This window comes from Lutjanus erythropterus, chromosome 19 (assembly GCF_056507025.1).
Source record: "Lutjanus erythropterus isolate fLutEry1 chromosome 19, fLutEry1.hap2, whole genome shotgun sequence".
NCBI classification, from domain to species: domain Eukaryota; kingdom Metazoa; phylum Chordata; class Actinopteri; order Lutjaniformes; family Lutjanidae; genus Lutjanus; species Lutjanus erythropterus.
Window position 1 is genome coordinate 4,880,033 of NC_139335.1, and position 15,924 is coordinate 4,895,956.

At 40.3% G+C, this 15,924-nt stretch overlaps 1 long non-coding RNA gene across 1 annotated transcript in view; it reads right to left on the bottom strand.

Moving 5' to 3' along the window:
* Window positions 1–6,589: 6,589 nt before the first annotated feature.
* Window positions 6,590–15,924, bottom strand: part of LOC146309112 (uncharacterized) — a 44,287-nt gene continuing 34,952 nt past the window's right edge. Inside the window, exon 3 of the long non-coding RNA XR_014772439.1 lies at window positions 6,590–6,743. This is a non-coding gene — a long non-coding RNA (uncharacterized LOC146309112). The remainder of the gene's footprint in view (window positions 6,744–15,924) is intronic.

Here is a 15,924-nt window from a genome sequence, read left to right on the forward strand (position 1 = left end):
TTAAAACATTTGTTGGTTCCTTAATCTTAAATTAGAGGATTTGCTGCTTTTTTCTGTTTTACATTGAACACGTTTGGACAAAACAAGCAGTTTGCAGGCTCTAACCATGGCTCCTGTTATTAGTGTTTTTCAGTAGCATTGAGGAGCAGTTCAACCTAAAATGAAAAAACAGAATTTTCCTCCCACATGTAGTGGTGTTTATCAAGCTAGATAGAGTTTTGGAGATATCTGCTTTCTCTCATATATAATGGGACTGTACTGCACTCGACTTGTGCTCAATGCACCAAAAAAATACATTTAGAAAACACAACAGCAGTGTCTCTTTCCAGAAATCACGACCCACTTAATCAAGATAGTTCACAGACCTTGTTGTGATCTGTTTCATGCAGGAGCTGCTTTCTTTGCACCGTAGAAACAAAGTACTGTAGCTCCTCATCAATCCTCAATTGATCAAACTGAGTGCCATCTGGTTCCATTATGTTCGAGAGAAGACAGAGATCTCTGCAGCAGATATCTCCGAAACTGCAACGTACACCAAAACCATCTAGATGGATAAATAGCACTACAGGCCAGGGGATAACTAAGGGTGTTTAACTTTGGGGAGAACAGTGTCAGAAAATTCACAGACACTTAAGATGTTAAGACTTGATACCTCTGAAGTAGTGTATTTGTAGTGTTTACATTTACAATTACTTATATTTCAAGGATCAGGCAATTTTTCTCTGCCATGAATCTGGAAACTGTCAGTCATGCCTCTGTAACCAGTGGTTTAGATTACTGTAATCCGCTGCTCTCCGTTCTGCAGCTCATCCAAAGTTCTGCTTCCCAGATTCTGACTCGATTGAAGAAACGCGACCATCTTCACCTCACACGTCCCGGCTTCCCTTCTCCGGTTATCTGTTGCTGTTAGACTGAGTTTTAAGATAATAATGTTATATAATAATAAAGTTTTCAGTTTCCAGCTGTGTCTTTCCTGACGTGCAGCATGTTGCCACCATTTGTTGTGTTGCTGTCTCACTGTTTATGATTTATGATATTTATGATATTACATTGGCTGAACTGTATGTAAACTGAAATACACAATACCAAAAAATGTTGTGGTGGGAATCCATAATGGTACGGTGTTACTTCAAGGCAATTATCCATTACTTAATTGTCAAATAAAGTACATTAAACAGTTGTCTTTTCTGTTTAGTTTAGTTTCATTTCGTTTTACAAACACAGAAAAAGTGCATTTTCTGACCATTTTTGTGGAGAGAGATGATGGAGCTGAACCATGTGCGGAAGACTGCAAAAACGGGGATCCAACATGGCCTCCAGAGAGTCATGTGACAAATTAAAACACCACTCTTAATTTCCTTAGACCTCAGCCTCTTTTTATAAAAGCACTGCACCATAATTGAGGAGGTATTGTGTGGGGGGTTAGGGTTAGGGCCAAAAGAAGCTTAAATGTCTTGTTTTTACTGTAAAGCACTTTATAAATGTGCATTGACAGGTGCTGTATAAGTTTATCATTCTTATTATTATTTGTTAGCACCACTGATAAATAAGTTGCATCCATTAAGAAGGAAACAATATGACAGAAACACAGTCAATAAGACTTACTATCTTATTTCCACTGCAACTCTCTAGTATGACTCATGGAAACTTGCACTGTAACAGCCACTAGATGGTGCTGTTGCACTTGAAGGTAAAGACACCAAAGAGTGCTCCAGTTTCTTAATTAACCATAATTACATAATCAGTTAGGCACACACTGGAGATTTAAATCCTTAAACTCAATGTATCTTATATGCAGCAAACATAAAATGACATTTTTCTGACTTATTGACATGAAAGTCTCTCAGTCCAGCACCACATTAGTGTTCTCTCTTTAATAGTACACCTATAAACCACACAGGGTTCTTTCCTCAACAATGGCTCCAGTTCTGAGTTATCTATGACCACCGTTTCTAATTTCAAGTGCTTGCCAAGAGAAATGTAGATGTCCTCTGTTTCCACTTCATCCTCATCTGATGATCTTGATAATGGTGAAAACCCGTACATGCCTCTGACATGCCAACACGTCCACTGTATGGCGAGTGATTAAATTTCAGCCACTCGTTCCATTTGATTTGCCTCGGCCCCCGTGTAGGTATTGGGTGTGTGTATGGCTTGGCTGTGCGCAACGCGTTGTGTCTCTAACCCACAAACTTTGACTCTGCAGAGAGCGGTGGAGTTCTGGACTGAAGGCGACCGCAGAATAACTCGGCTTTTGATTTGGCACTTAGTCGCTCAAATCAAATAATCTCTCAGGAACAGCAGAGTCGGTCTCTGACAGGACAGAGGACAATACAGCCAGTCTGTCTGACTGTTTCAACAGTTCCCCAGCTGCAGACAGCCTCCAGCACTGGCTATTTTGTTTAATTAAAGGGATAGTTTAGATTTTTTCCAAGTGGAGTTGTACAAGGTTATAAGGTGGTGGTGGTGTAAGTTCGGCGGCCATTACTTCATTAAAAGTTATTATCCATGAAATAAAAAATGGGAGGCAATTTCAGTTTCATGTACTGATAAAATTGGGTATTAAGTATCTCATGTTTGCACTACCACAGTCCTCTTCTTCCTCTCCAAACTTTAATAATAAATAGGACACTATTAAATAAAATAGTCGGTTTAACAACTCTATTTCCTTAACTCTTCTTTCTGTTCAGTCTTCTTGAAAACAAGGACGAATCAGACAGGCCACCAAAAACTGGGACTGTCCCCCTGAAAACAAAGACATCTGATCACTCTAACCAGACTCCTTTGACAAAAAGCTGTTCTTTTCCAACTTTCATCATTTCATCATTTGACTGAAGATCGTTTTTTTAACTGTATAGAAAAAAAAAGTGCAAATTGAAGATGTCACCTCCAAAACACATCTTATATAAAAACTGCAACGAAGCAATGAAGCAGTAGCCAGGTGGGACCAAGTCATGGTTTTACAGGTCACGTTTTGTCTCAAGTCTTTGCACTCAAACCCCAAGTCAATTTAGAAAGTCTTGCGTTCTGCTGTCAAACTAATGTTACATAACCATTAGCTCACTAACTATGTTAATGTTAGCCTCGACTTCAAACGTCGAACAGAGTTGAAAGTTGTTGTAATTCTGATCTACTGCAATTTGTTTTTGTTGACCATTTTCGTAGTTTTTGTACACAAACAAAACTATATTTGGCTGACATTCTTTTCAGCGGGTGCTCAGCAGTTATTAGCGTTCGTTCTTCGTGGTTCTTGCAACTTGATTGGATTCTGTTGGATCAGTTTAAACAAAGTGGATCTGAGGAATTAAGTGTGAGTTTGTTAGGAATAAATATTGTTCACAGCTGATTTAGGAAATGAATTACAAATTTTAATCTTTGGCTTTGTGGGAAGGTATCAGGTATTTTCAAGTCAAAAGGCTCAAGTCCAAGTGGAGCTGCAAGCCTCTTCTTGATCAAGTCTAAAGTTATCAAATGTGTGACTTGAGTCCAAGTCATGAGACTTGAGTGCACAACTCTGGTAACAACTTTCTTACAGAGGTAGCAGAATAACTAAAGTATTTCCCACTGAAATTTTGATCTATTTATTTAGAATACTGCGCAGTTCTTTTCCTTGGTTGTGACATTTTGTTTGTTTGAGCAAAGTCTGCATAAAATACCAAGCAAGACAGCAGCTTCCAGTCAGTGAGGCAGCCATGGTTAGCTAGCATGCTCACCAGCATCATGTTTCAAGTCTGTATTCCAGAATCGGTGTCACAGCCAGGAAGTGGCCAAAGCAAAATATATCAAATCAGTTGTCTCTGGCAAAAATACTGAAAAAGAAAACTGAGTATGAAAGGCACCAAAACAACACAGACACAGTCACACGACAATCCAGAACCAGTCGAAGTGTGAAGTAGCATTAAGTAGTAAATGTATCAACTAAAGTGCAAATATCTCAAAAAATTGTTCTGCTGAGGAGACTAAATTAACAAGACAGTCTGCAGCTCTGGCTAGACTAGCGTGTCGTAAAAAAGGGAAAAATGTCCATCGCAGTTTGTCAAAGATCAGAGTGATTTCTTAATATGTCTTATTTTGTCAAAACTCCTAAAGATATTCTGTTTAATATGCTAATAAACAACGCAAATCTAGAAATACCCATACTTCAGAGGCTGTAAACAGCACTGTCTGCCATTTATGCATGAAAAATTACTTTAACAAGTAAGCTATTATTATTTATTAATTGTTGTTGAGCCCTGCAGGCGCCCTCAGTCATAACACAGACTACAATTATATTGCATTAAGTGGAAATATTACCTGTGCAAATATCTCAAATTGTACTTAAGCAATACACACAGTCACAGTACGTTCCAGGTCTGGTTCTCTGTGAGTTAACGTGGTGTAAGAAGCTCATTTGAAAGCATTGTTATTGTTCTGCTGAGGAGACTAAATGAACAAGAAAGTCTGCAGCACCTTTCAACACGCAGACACCCCTCTCCCTCTTTCACCACCCCTGTATTTACACACTCTTAAAAACACTGTCACACAGCCTGACTAACTGACAGAAGTTATCATTACACAAAGCGCTCGATTCCATAATTTATAGAGATCCCCGTCCCAGTCATGTGGAATTCTCCCAAAATAAATTCAAGTAAACACTTACGCGACAAAGAGGCACTCACAGTGGCCTGGTATGCATAAACAGTATGAACAGTGTGACAGTGTAATCCCAACCCCACCACCCCCCACCCACCCCAGCCCTACACACACACACACACACACACACACACACACACACACACACATACCCAACAACCCAGCCCAGCACTGACTTCAGGCAGGGGTTGGAAAAGAGCCTAAACCCCCACCTCACCCCCAGCGCCGATGCACCAACCCCGATCCCCCCCACCTCCGCCGCCCCAACCCCACACCTGACTCCTGGCAAAATAAGCCAGACTCCAATCCATCTTCCATCGCAATAACACACACCCCAAACCATGTTGTTTTGAAGAGCATTCAGCAAGTTCATCTCCGGGGATGTTTTTGTTTTTTTCCCCAGGACCTCTTATTGTTTTAGCAACACACAATACCATAAATCAATCAGCTCTTTGCTTAACTCTGGCCCTTGTTTGAAAGCCAGAAATAAGCTTTTTCCATGATGCATTGTTGAAAGTAAGCAATTGATACAAAAGATGCAACCAAAGACGTGAGTAGCTGCTCAGGGGAACTTATTTTACTGACATTTTGATTCGCAGAAAACATTTTACTTACCTTTGCAGGCAACAATCTTTCTAACACAGATCGGGGGCGTCAAACTCATTTTATTTCAGGCAACATCAGAATTCTGGTCGCCCTCAAAGGTCCGGTTCTAAATATAAGACTAGATAAACATATCTGCTTGTTATCATGTTACATAATTGCCTCTGAATTTGATTATTATTGGTTTTAAATGAATAATTCAACTTAAATAAGTCTGAAAGCAGAAGTCTAAGAATAATAAAGGCAAGCAGACATGCAAGTGTACAACTATTATACTTTTTTAAATGTACTCAAGCAGAAGTACAGATATTTGTGTTGTATTTGGTTCGTCTTGTTACGCCTTTTTTGCTCAATACATCTGTTTTTTCTTATGTCATCTTTTTTCCTCATGTTACATTGTTTTTAGTCTTGTTACATATTTTTCGTTTTGTTACATCGTTTTCATCTTATGTCTTTTTCATCTCTTTGTCTTATTACATCATTTTTCTTTTTGTTGCATCATTTTTCATCTTGCTATGTCATGTATTAATTTAACAATTAATTGACTATCAAAATAGTTCAATAGTTAAACTTTTTTTTTTCACCACTCACCCAGTCAGGCAAATAAGCTGCCAGACTTTCTTGCTTGACATTGCAATTTAATTGCCTTGTGCAATCAGGTAAGCCTTATTGCTGAGCCCTGTAGGCGCCTTCAGTGCACAAACAGCAAAATCAGGATGCATTCTGGGACACTGTACCTTCATAACACAGCATGCTGCTGTATTACACAATATATTATTCAAAAGGCCACATAAAATGAGGGATTCAGCCTGCAGGCCTTGAGTTTGACACGTCGGATAGGTGAATCCTAAAAGTTGATAGAATATGGCCAAAAAAACATCTGTTTATTCACATTTTTGTTTTATGATGGCTCCATACCAAACTGGTACCAATAATCTACCCACTTTTTTTTTTATTTTCTGCTTCATCACTGGCCAGAATCCAGGTTGCATGTTGACTAATATGAGTATTTAAAGGCCAATACCGATACTGATGTTTAATTTTCTCTGTTTGTATTTGTGTTTGGACTCCCCTCTACCTTGAGGATTGTAACCAAGCGGGGCTGGTTGAGTTTAAAACGCCTGGGATGGTTGCTATTCGATTTCAAAGGGAATGTTTAGAAACCTGATCCGGCCCTCCAGCGAGCATACCTTCTACACCCACGTCTCCCTCGCCCCTCATTCTAAATCACTCCACTGGAGCAGTGTAAACAAACTTCAGTTTGCTCTCTGATATTGAGAGGTTAAGACAAGCGGCAATCCTCCACTATGACAACACGGCCTCAGACAGACGATGTCATCTGTCTTACCTCACTCTCCATCCATCACTACGCCGGAGTCGACATGTCTGACAGTCCCACTCTCGCTTTTCTCGCTGGCACAGGCCTCCACATCTGTCACATTTTCCTCCAAGCTTACTTTTATTACACCAGATGAACTCCGCCTCCTTCCCTCTGAATTCACGGACACCTGAAGGGCAAGCAGGCGGAGAGAAAACCTATCGATTAGTCATGGTATCTGATGTCATCCTGGCTCCATAAACACGTTTTCAATTGCTGCTCAGCTACCTGTAAAACATGAGAGAGCAACGTCAGAGCCAGACTGTACAAAAACAATTATTTGAAGCTTCTACTTGGACTGCGAACTTGTACATTCCTCCTCAAATATTTTGCACTCCTCCACAAAACTGTACATCTCCTTCTTCTATTTGAAGTCACACTTGGACAAATTGTTTCTACTGTCTTCATATTTTGTTTTTTTTATATATATAATTGGATATTTTTCTTATGTTTTATTTATGCTGTCTTGTCTCAAGCCCCTCTTGATGCTTAACTGCAAAGCTTTTTTGGTTTCGCTGAATGGCGTGACCGTGGCGTTGAATTCCCATGTTTTGCCAGGAAACAGGAAGTTGCAACTCGAACATGAAGCAGCCTTCATAGTGCGTTTCACCGAGATGTATGAAAATCAGTAGGCAGATGTATCTTGTCCAGACTTTTAAAAAAGCCTCTTGGAGTCTTACCATTAACCCAACAGGAAGGGGTTTTTTTGCCAATAAAGCTCTGCTATACTTCGTGCTTAGTGCTAATAGCATGCTAATACACTAAACTAAGATTGTGAACATAATAAATATTCTATATGCCAAACATTAGCAAGCTGGCATCCCCGCATTAGCATTTTAGCATCAACACTGTGCAGCCCACATCAATTCAGTGACACCTCCTGTTTTCCTCACAATTCTTCTATATTTCTCACAATTTATGACAAATTTTCACACCTTTTTTTTTCTTTTCGATATTACAACCCACCTCTGGCACTGTACAGCAACTAAGCTCTATGACTACAAAATACAGCTACACCAAATGTTGTGGCATGCAATTGACACCGAACAGAGGTGGTTGCAACCGCTGCTGGGAGAAGTTTGCCTTCAAGGATTTCTGCCAGAAAGCCCTCCTTGGTTGGCTTTAGGGAGGAAAAAGTTAACCCAATTTGGGTTAAAATAGCAAGATTTCTGCAAGAAGGCTAACTTCTAAGTGCCTGGTGTATCCAGTTCTTTCTTTCTTACTGAGAGTTTTAAAGGGAAGGAGCACATTTTTTCAAAGATCAGCCTAACTAACATACTCTTAGAAAAAACATCTGTAAAATATTAATTTTCTGTGTTACAGTAATCAAACTTAAACTTGGACTAGGTAAGGCTATATGCTGTGGTGTGCAGACATTTGTTTGCAAAAATGTGTAATTATTATTTTGTTTCTTCCAAGTCTGTGGAACTTTTTTTTTTTTCTTAGGGACGCCAGACCAGGCCTCAAGGTTGCCGAGTGTTGTGCAGCCTCGCAAAACAACTAGCTTCGGTGTAGAGTCTGGTTCAACAACTAATGACTGAGTAATAATACAACCTGATGAAGCACTGTTATGTGAGAGCGAGAGGGAACAGGAGAAAGTCAAATAAAAAGCATGAAAGAAGGTAGCACGGCAGAGAGTCTGACAAGCGCTTGTACAAAAGCAGTTTTAGACATGAAAATCTGCTTCTCTTCCAGCGAGCAGTTTCTTTTAACACCCACAGGGCAGGAATAAGGAGGAATCTCCCTCTGCTGTGAAACTGAGGTAACAAAGTCAAACTGTATCTAGCAGACAGAAGGTGCCAGCGGGAAGTTTGCCCTTCTGATCTTTGTATAATCTACTCTGGGGAAGACACAGCTACTCTCCTTACCACCTTCAAAGATGCCTCTCCTTAACTTTCAGCCTCACATCCTAATCTGATTGAGGAGGAGAGAAAATATTGACTGTTTCACAGGAGAAAGCAGTGTAAATATTTGAAACCATTGCTATGATACAGTGGTGGAAATGGAGCTCAAATATTGACAATTAAACCAAATAATCTAGAAACCTAAAATGTAGCTTTTTAAAGCATTTCACCAGCAGGTTATTCAGTGTCAGTTTCAGGAGTTTAATGTCAAGTTGTGCTGCTAGAATATCATATGTATATATACAGGCCTTTCCAAGCTTTGCCATTCACGAACACTGCATTAATTTTCCCCAAACTGGGGTCCTCTGGTCAACCCACATAAAACTCCATAAAGCCAATGGCACCAGAAGGGGCGCGCTGATAAATCAGCGGCAGGCCGCGAACAAGGCCCGGTGCCGGCGGACCTGTGTGCAACAGGACAAGTCTATCGGTGAATTTCACAGGTCATTACTCTGGCTCCAGCCATCGCAGCCTCCAGTGGCTCTGGAGACGGCCAGCTTTTTCTCAGAGACAACAGCTTACTGGGCTTTGTGCTAGCTAAACAAGCGTGTCTGTCTCACAGCAGTAGATTAATGTCTAGATAGAGGGTTTGCTCCTCGGGGAGACCTGTAGAGGAGCCATCCTTCAACCTTTGGAGGCCATTACACAATAACAAAATAACAAAATCTGAAAGAGGGGCTCATTGACTGAACCCTGCTCCTCTGGGGCTGCACAGGGAGAGAGCTTACTCAATTAAGTCTCACCAAAGAGAGGAGGGATGAATTTCCTGAAAAACAGAAAAAAAACTTTTTCTTTTTTTTTTTATTGCTCTGCAGGATCAAACAGAGCTGGTAGCTGATGGATGTAATTAATCAGAAACAGTGAAAGAAAAGTATAAAAGGAGAGCCAGCGGGCAGAGCTGCAACTGATTGATGAATCTTTCCAATTTTTTCTTTCGATTTAGAGCAGCAATGATTCCTCAATTAATTAACAAGTATTCTGGTAACATTTTTAAGCAAAAATGCCAAATTCTCAGATTTCAGCCTCTCAAATGTGAATATTTTCTTATTTCTTTAGTCCTCTGTGACACTGTTAACTGAATATCTTCTGTTTGTAGACAAAAACATTTGAGGGCAACACTTTATGAACCAAACAACTAATCAATTAATTATGAAAATGATCAATAGATTAAGTGATAATTAAAATAATCATGAGTTGCGATCCCATCTCGATTAATCAATTGTCTTTCATCAATAAATTGCTCGAAACCCAGTTTACTATTCAGTCCTTTCAGGATTTCACTGGCATGTTTTGGGATTGTTGCAGCAGCTTTTCTAAAAAAAAAAAAAAAGTGTTGCAAAAATAGTGGGAGCCAGTGAAAATCGCAAAAGAAGTTGTCTTTTCTTTTTTGCATAATTCATTCAAAATAAAAGCCAGCTTGTTCTAGGGAAAATAAAACCACTCTCCATTCTGACTGTTCTAAGTAACCATAACAAAAAGCCTCCAGATTACAAAAATTGTAATAAAATATGGTTCATTTGAAGAAGTGCATCTGGGGGGTATTCCACAAAAAAGCAAAATCATTTTGCTGAACTCAGTTAGAATAGCAAGCACACAATTATAAAATATGAAAGAGGACAAGAGAGGAGTATTGATAAATGTCAATAACACCAGTGGTGGACAAAGTACTCAACCCCAGTACTTGAGTCAAAGTACAGATACTCCTGGTCAAATGTTACTCAACTACAAGTGAAAGTTGCTCAGTCAAAATTTTACTTGAGTTAAAGTACTAGAGTTCTTGCTTTTAAAAATACTTAAGTATTCAAAAGTACATGTTTTTAAAAATACTTAAGTATTCAAAAGTACAAATTACAAAGTACATTTTCTAATATCAATACAAGCTGTATTGTTTTCATGATGCATTTACAGAAGCTTGTAACTCTCTGAAACCATCTAATGATGCACTGATGCTTGTAGAATCACTCTGCTACACAAAGTTTATAGAAACACCTATAAAAACTTTATCATAGAAATACAATCAAAAACTAAAAGGACAGTTATTGTCATTTTCTGATGTAACTGTATTAAAATCACATCATAACATTAGATTGAAGATAACTGTAAGATGAGTTCTCCAAGTCTGTTAAATAACTGAGATTTCTTTCTGTCTTCAGAAGCAGTATATATACATGAATTATGTGGTATTTTTCATCCCGACAAAAACAATCCAACTTTAAAAGCTACCTGGAATAATGAATAATTATAATAACATCTTGAGATTTAATTTTGTCTTTCTCCTGCCATCACCATTACCACTTTTTGTTTGAATTAAAGAGGGAGAACATCCTTGTTCTTGTTACAATGAGCGCCTGGATGATCTATTTCCACTTTTACATCAGTCCCATATGAGAGGAGCTACTGTGATTGGTTTCCTTTTGTGAGGAACACAGCATGTGACAACTGCATTTTAGAAAGAAAAAACACCAACAGTAACAACAACCTTCCTAGAAATGTAGTGGAGTCAAAAGTACAATATTTGTCTTTGAAATGTAGTGGAGTGAAAGTAATAAGTTTCCAAAAAAACAAATACTCAAGTAAAGTACAGATACTCAAAAAATGTACTTAAGTACAGTACTCAAGTAAATGCACTTCACTACTGTCCACCACTGAATAACACTGACAAACCTTGTGTTCTTTTCAGTCCCCATGACTTAATGAAAAAAAAAGTAAATAATGCAAACAGTGAGTCAGTTCATTGAGACATACATGCATGGCATTTGCATGGGGGACTTAAATTTGCAGAAAAGTTGTGGGGATTGGACAAAATTACAAGGTCATGTAGAATTCATGAAGATTAGTTAAATTAGCGTGACTTACACAACTTCCTGGAGGGGCTGGCTGTTCTATATGACAGAGAAAAGCAGCAGATTCTCATGTTGGAGACGCTGAGACTGTTTGGAAAATGAACAAAAGAATTAATTGATTATCAAACTTGCATCTCTGTCGCTTCACTGTTGGGCGAGCCTCTGTGAGGACTTGTGTGTGGTAAACACACAACCTCTCTGCTCTTCACATGAATGACAGTAAACAACTCAGGATCTCTGGCTGCAGCCCCCCCACAACCCCCCAGAGGGGTCACACAAACACAGCATCTGACCGGCTCTTAATTTGTTTAAAGCAGCCCATTCAAACAGGGCCATCGACAGAGAGAAAATCTCGTTTCCAAGGCTGTCGCCACGGCTCGAGCCGCGTTGTTTAAGAAGGAGATCAGGATGCCGCTGACGACTCAGCTGACTTCCAGCACACACAGCTTCACAGAGGCGCCAGGTTGTAATTAACACTTTGCAGATTACGTTTACAGGACCAACATGGTCTGCCTGAGTTTTATTACCGCCTGGGTTGTACTTCTGCCCTCCGGGGATACAAAACACTCTCTGTTTGACGTTGGCCTGTCCTGTGTGAGAACGTTTGACAGGTTTTGACCGTGGTGAGAGTCTTCTGGCTGTTCACTGTTCCTCGGAGATAATGAGAATCTCCCCTCGCTTCTGCCAGTTTTCCAGCTACGACTGGATGAAGACACACGCCACAGTCTGACAGTATTAATCTATTTCTGTCCCCCTATCTGCAGCTTTCATTCATTTATTTGGGCTCATGCTGTTGGTCTAACAGTCTTATTAGAGGAGCAGTGAAACTAATCTATTTCTTGGCAGCAGGCAGCAGACAGCTGGGCAGTGAGGAGTCGCAACAAAGTGGCTGATATAATTGCGGTGTAATCATTTTCATGCAGCTCCTCGGTTTCTTCTTAGACGGCAAGCAGTGCTTCGGGTTAACATGCTATGGTAATAAAGCAGCCATTAATGTGCCAATGACCTCAGAATATGAGGGCCAAGTCACTCAGCTTTCATCAAACATGCCATTTAGTGGAGATTTCTCAGAGCTAACGCAAAGAAATTCTTCACACACAAAGACATTTCAAAGATGCAAATCTTAGGTGTTAAAAAAGCCTCTGTCTGAAGTTACAAAAGCTTTTTTTAATTGAATATTTGCAGAAATATCCTGATTTACCATGTCAAAACAGATTCCTTCATGTTAAACTTAGACCTAAATATATCAGATAAAAGCTTAGCTAATGTCCAGTGCTAATATTAGCCCCGGTTAACATGCTGAACACTTGCGCTTTTTAATCATGGACCGCAGCAGAGTGGCAGTTTGCACGCTGCGTCCATCATCACTGAGACAAGCAGAATGGGAACTGAACAAGTTCTGGAAAACATCTGCACACATCTGTACCACTAGATGGCGGATATCCCCTGGAATACTCTGCAGTGCGGTTCAAAACAAAGCAGCTGTCATTAATATTCCCCTCATTGAGAATTCAGAACTGATGGCTTCCAGTCGTGTCACAACAAAAGTAGAAATGTTCGCCGGCTAAACATAAATTTGGACATTTATCTGGAGTTCAACCCCAAAACAAGACATGCTTGAAATACTGAACCAACATGCAGCAAATTACCAGTGAAGCCTGTCAACAACTAACTGGCAAATACTACTGAGAGAGTTCAGGATACAGAGAGATGTCAGTCTCAACGGAAAAAGCCTGGGTTTCCCATTTATCTCCCCAAACCACACTCGTGTGTCTTAAACACTTCACACTGAATTAAAGTGAAGTGGAAACCCGCTCTCCAGACTAGCAGCACTTCTTTCCACTCCATGCCTGGGTGATAAATCTGTAGTCTTCCATCCTCTGCCGCCTGCCTCCCTTGTTCCTCTCTTTTATAAGCTTTTCTTCTGCCTTCGCTCTGGTCAGGCTGCTTTGCTCACAAAATAGGTTGAGGAAGAGGGGTTTGTGAGTTTGCATCTGCATAACAAGGGAAGGGAAGGGAACCGGCACAAGAAAATGTCCTTGAGCGAGGCACAGCTCCAGTCAGTAGCGGACTCAGGCTGTCTGAGGGGCAGGGTCGAAAAAAATAAGGGCACCAGCTGTATGAGGTGAAGCACCCGTACAATGAAAGTTGTGATGCAATTAATCATATTTTGGTGACTGAAAGGGCACCTTGGGAGGCACTTTGCAATATTCTGTCCACTGGAAGGGCACTCTAGTGGGCACTTTACTACATTTTGTTGACCTTAGAAGACACTTTACCATATTTTGTCTACTGAAGGACACCCTGGAGGACACTTTATCATGTTTTGGCCACTGGAAGAACACATTATAAGGCACTTTATTGCATTTTGTCCAATAAAAGGGCCTCTTAGAGGGCACCTTATCATGTTTTGTCCACTAGAAGGGCACCTAGGAAGACACTTTACCATATTTTGTCCACTGTAGGTCACTCTTTAGGGCACTTCAATAACATTTATTCCACTGTAAGGCCTCTGGGAAAGAAATTTACCACATTTTGTCCACCAGAAGGGCACCCTAGAGGTCACTTTATCATGTTTTATCCACCTTAGGGGCAACCAAGAGGGCACTTTTGTGGCATTTTTTCAGACACAATGTGACCAGACACCTCCACACCCCTTCTTAGTCCACCAGTGGCTCCAGTGAAGACGCTTAGGGGCAAACAAGGGAAACCTCGCATTTGGTATGGCATGCCATTCTCTGGTTTTGGGACTCTTTAATGAAAGGTAATGTGATTGACAGACTTTATATCCAGGAAATCTGTCTAATAGTTCAACATGCTGAGAAATGAACCCTTTTGCTTTCTTTCCAGGAGCTGGGTGACAAAACTGATACCACTCCCAAGTCTGTGTGTCGAGTAGGAGTTGGAGCTGTACAGAGATTAGCTTAGCACAAAGACTGGAAGAATGGGAAAACAGTTAACCTGGCTTTTGTTTTCTGAGTGCCAGTGGTTTTATTAAGTTTTCCCTAATGAGGAGAGAGCCAACCAAGCCAGCACATGTGTATGCAAAAGGGCAATTTGAGAGCAAGCATCCTCTGGTCGGTGCTCATAGTTTAAAAGTGTCAAACAAATAGATACAAATAGATAATACATACCAAAGGGGCGATACAAACAACAGCGGTCATAACAATTTTCAGGATATTGTAGTCATAGAAACAAAACCCACGTGCAGATTCTTTTTTTTAACCGCACAGATGCTTCATCGCAGCATCGCCCTGCCAGCACCTTTCTGCCAGAGAAAACACGATGTGGACACTGGGCCTAAAGCTCACTAATTAACACGTTGTATCTTGTTTGTTTAGCTCGTACACAAACAGAAATGTAAAAACACCAATTTGTGGTTTTAGGAGGAGTTACATGCTGGAACTATTTTATAACAAACAATAACTACGGAAATGCCTCTGCAACCAAATCTATGTTCTGTGAGTATTAGACCCTCCAGGTCAAATGTGAGATACCTGTCAGTCAGGTTTTCCTTTTCAATAAGTGAGAAACACAATGAAGAAATGCATCTTTGTGACATGCATGCTCGCTTAAATCTCACTGCTGAAATCTGGGATTAAACCTGAAGTAGGGACACGTCCTGCCCATAAAACATACAGTGACATGTTTGTGCAGCACCTTGACAGAAAGCAATTATATCAGCAACCCACAGGCGTGTTAATGATGGTTCTCTGTCATCAGGATGGAGACATGAAGTTGGTTTAGTCTCAGTTTCTGCTGCTGGAGGGCTTCTGCTCCTGATAACCTTTATGTTTTATGAACTTTTGGTATTTTCGGCAAGGCTGCCAAAACTGTCACTCTCAGATAATCCGAGTTTGTCACATGAATTCACCTTCTCTTTCTCACTCTGACAACCACATGGTGAACATTCCTGGTCAACTTAGGACAATATCCTTTTGACCTTCTTTTCACTTTTTGTTGGAACATTACCTCCTGTGCCTGCAGCAAAGCAGCACTGAGCCGGGCCCGTTTTCCCTCATCGGTCAACAGCAGACTGTCAGCATCATGAGGTATGCCAGCAAGCTGAGATAATCTGAATCTGAAATTCTACTTAAAGTTCCAGTGGTCAAGATCTAAGATCTTAACAGAAAACATGATATATGATAACATGATATGCCAAAAAAGCTGCAAGCTGACTATCTACGTCAGCCAGTAGGCTTCTGGCTGCAGACTTTTAAACATGGCGGCTGAAAGAAAATGCAAATGAAACTGCAAGCACTCAACCAATCAGAAATGTTCAGCAAAGTTCCTGACCCTTTGGAAAGTTCCTCTAAAGGTTCCTAGTTCCAAGACATTACAAGATGTTTCACAAGGAGGAATCCCCAACAAATCTGTCTCCAAAACATGCAATAAGTGATACATTAAAATAACAAGACCATGTCTATTGTTGGCCGATGTTCTGTTGCAGGTGTTACAACCCAATATTTCCCTCGGCTTGTATCCTGCACTCTCATTGGCTTCAGGTCATTGCCGCCGTCATTGCCAGTATAAACAAACAGACATTACAGGACTTGGAACTGCT